Genomic DNA, 3,186 nt, shown 5'->3' with positions numbered 1-3,186 from the left:
GCGCCACTGCACTCCAGCCTGGACAACAGAGTGAGACTCCATCTCAAAAATCAATAAATAAATAAATAAATAAAATAACTATAAGATAATGAGGATGATAATAATTTACAAGACAAGACAATAGGAGAACGTTGAAAACTGACTGAATACTTCATTTGATACATTAAGAGTTATTGCTAATTTGCTTCAAGTTCGTATGATGTCAATGACTGTGTTTTAAGTCATTAACATTTAGAGATGCATACGGAAATATTTGTAGAGGAAATGATACCATGTTTGAATTTCCAAAAAAATGAGGATATGTATATTATACCTCAATTAAGGCAATAATGAGGAATATGTTAAAAGTGTGTGGAGGTGTAGATGAAGCAAAATTGGCAATGTATTAATTGTTAGTAAGCTGATTAAATGGTAAATTAGGTTCAATAAACTATTAAAAATTTCTCTACCTTAGTAAATGTTTGAAAATTCTATAATAGAATAAAACTCTAGGAGCATAATAAAACTAAATGTATCATAATAAAACTAAATACAGCACTGATATACCCCAAAGTGCTGAGTTTACAGTAAATACTAGATCAATATTTAACAATCCATTTTTTTAGACAGAGTTCCAATCCTGTTGCCCAGGCTGGAGTGTAATGGTGCGATCATGGCTCACTGCAACCTTTGCCTCTGGGGTTCAAGCAATTTTCCTGCCTCAGCCTCCTGAGTAGCTGGGATTACAGGCGCCCACCACCACACCCAGCTAATTTTTTTTTTTTTTTTTTTTTTTGTATTTTTAGTAGAGACGGGATTTCACCATGTTGGCCAGGCTGGTCTTGAACTCCTGACCTCAGGTGGTCCACCTGCCTCAACCTCCCAAAGTACTGGGATTACAGGCATGAGCCACCACGCCAGGCTCTAATGATCCATTTTGATTACAATGTCATAAGATCTTGTAATCTTTGAGAATAACTCATGTGCTTTATCAAAAACACCTTATTATTCCATTAAACTTACTGAGTAGAACAAAAATCATCATGAAGTTGTTTCAAAGAATATGTTCCAATTTAATTGGCTAAAAATATTTGCATATATAATCATTATTACCAAATGTGGGATTGGCATCAAAATGTGGATGATCAAAAATAATTTCTTAAACAGATTATTCTATGTTGTGTATAATGATAGAAGAATTCTTTAATTTATTTTTCCCGAATTAAGCAACTAAGTCTGAGATCTTTAGCCCAGGAAGGAGTAGGTGAGGCGTAGCCTGCTTCCTTGGCTGTTGAATGCTTCTGGAAAAGATGCTGAAGAACTTGCTGGAGAACATGTACCTGGTAAACAATGTGGGCAGATAAATGTGGATTAGAATTACTCAGGACCCTGGTGAATTTCTACGTTTCTAAATGGCAAGGTCAATTTTAAATGTTTAAAAATGTTTCTACTTTGGGGAGCAGAGGCAGACAGATCACTGGAGGTCAGCAGTTGGAGACCAGCCTGACCAACATTGCAAAACCTTGTCTCTACTAAAAACACAAAAATTAGCCAGGCATGGCGGCCTCTGCCTGTACTTCCAGCTACTTGGGAGGCTGATGCAGGAGACTGGCTTGAAACTGAATGTAGAGGATGCAGTGAGCCGAGATCATGACACTACACTCCAGCCTGGGCTACAGAGCTAGATTGTCTCAAATCGAACAAACAATAATAAGAGTTTATACATTTTGTTTTATGAAAGCTCTCAACTCTAGTTGTTACTTAGAATTCCTATTATTCCACAGAAGTTCCTTAAGTACTATTTTTGTACTAAACTAAGAGAAGGAATATGTACACTGTCATGGAGAGTACAAATATATCCCCGTCATTTTAAGATCCCTTTATAGCATTAAGAGAATTCTAATTTTCTAAAACATTTAGCAAAAAAAAAAGAATGTCAATGATTTGCAATATTTCCAGATGAAGGGCATGAATTCCACCTCATGCTGCTTCCTCACTGGGAATTTGGCTCTATAAAAATAAACTGAGGCATCAGCGACACAATTCTTTCAACAATAAATCAAAGATTGACGTGTTTATTTTCCGTGGTTTTGCTATTTCTTGGGGCTTATGAAGGAAATGCTTAGTTAGAATACAGAGGGTGGATGATAATACCATGAAACTAAAGGTGAGAGGTCAAGTAGAACATTTTATTGTGTCACTAGTATTTTAAATATAAAGATTGCATCATCATAAATATGGGGCTTTTGGACCCCGTCTTAGCACTTCATCCCAGGTACGTTCAATGCCTATCATTTCATTGAAGTTGCTTGTATGCCTATCAGTCTTACCTACTAGTTAAATGGCTACTCTAGTTGATTCTTACATTTCTCTACTGCATCTTGCCTTGAGTCGATTCTAAAGACATGTTTGATGAAAGAAGGTAAATACCAGTCACATGTGAACAGCGCTGCATCTAGAAAGCTGCTCTATCAACGAAATCATAGAAAAATATGGTGTACTCAGTGTACGAATTTTAGGAAATTTCCCTATTACACGTGCTAGTTTGAATATATGTGTTATTTTCAAAAATATGTAAATTGAATATATAATTATTGAATGCATGTATGTATATATATATATATATATATATGTTAACATTACACAGTAGATTTAACTCATGGCAAAGATTTTTTCTGAAGCACCTGAAGAAATCAGTCTTCTTTCCAGTTTCGAAAACCCCAACATGGGCGAAAGAGGATCCTTTGGATGCCAGATAATGCATGAAGCACACTGGGTTACAGTAATTTCCGCATAATTCATATTCATAATTCACAATGAGGAAACCTGAAAGTTGCTACCAGCTACTAATAGATGAAAGGTGGGGCAGGGCTGCTGTGGGGGCGGGGCCGCTGTGGGGGCGGGGCCTTGTGAGCCAGTGCCTGGACTCCCACATCACAAATGGAAGGGCTGCGTGTGGGGGGAACTCAAGGCCTGATTGGTTCCTCCTAAGCAGGACGCGATCTGGTTGGCAGGGCAACGGACCTGCAGTTAGAGCCTTCAGTGGGTGCCTTCAGTTGGTGGCATTTGGTTGCCTTTCCTGGGGAGAGGTGGCAGGTGCTCAGCTCTGCAGGCGTGGGGGCAAGCGAAGGCCCAAGCTGCCGGAGAAGAATAGAGGCGTCCCATTGGGACCACGCTGGCCTGTCGCATGTGCACCAAAGCCAGCCC

General features: G+C 38.7%; 1 long non-coding RNA gene across 2 annotated transcripts; it reads right to left on the bottom strand.

Moving 5' to 3' along the window:
* Positions 1–1,161: 1,161 nt before the first annotated feature.
* LOC116479701 (uncharacterized) lies at positions 1,162–2,768 on the bottom strand. 2 transcript variants are annotated; one of them, XR_004251042.1, is made up of 3 exons: positions 2,664–2,768; positions 2,310–2,447; positions 1,162–1,319 (listed from the first exon to the last, which is right to left on the bottom strand). It is a non-coding gene; the product is annotated as an uncharacterized LOC116479701 (long non-coding RNA). The 2 variants fall into 2 exon arrangements; XR_009212657.1 differs by lacking the exon at positions 2,310–2,447 and having other exon boundaries at positions 2,664–2,698.
* Between the last annotated feature and the right edge of the window lie 418 nt (positions 2,769–3,186).

Source organism: Hylobates moloch, unplaced genomic scaffold (genome assembly GCF_009828535.3).
Source record: "Hylobates moloch isolate HMO894 unplaced genomic scaffold, HMol_V3 SCAFFOLD_3, whole genome shotgun sequence".
Lineage (NCBI taxonomy): Eukaryota > Metazoa > Chordata > Mammalia > Primates > Hylobatidae > Hylobates > Hylobates moloch.
Note: the sequence above shows the minus strand (reverse complement) of the source record. Positions and strands in the feature narration are given on the sequence as shown.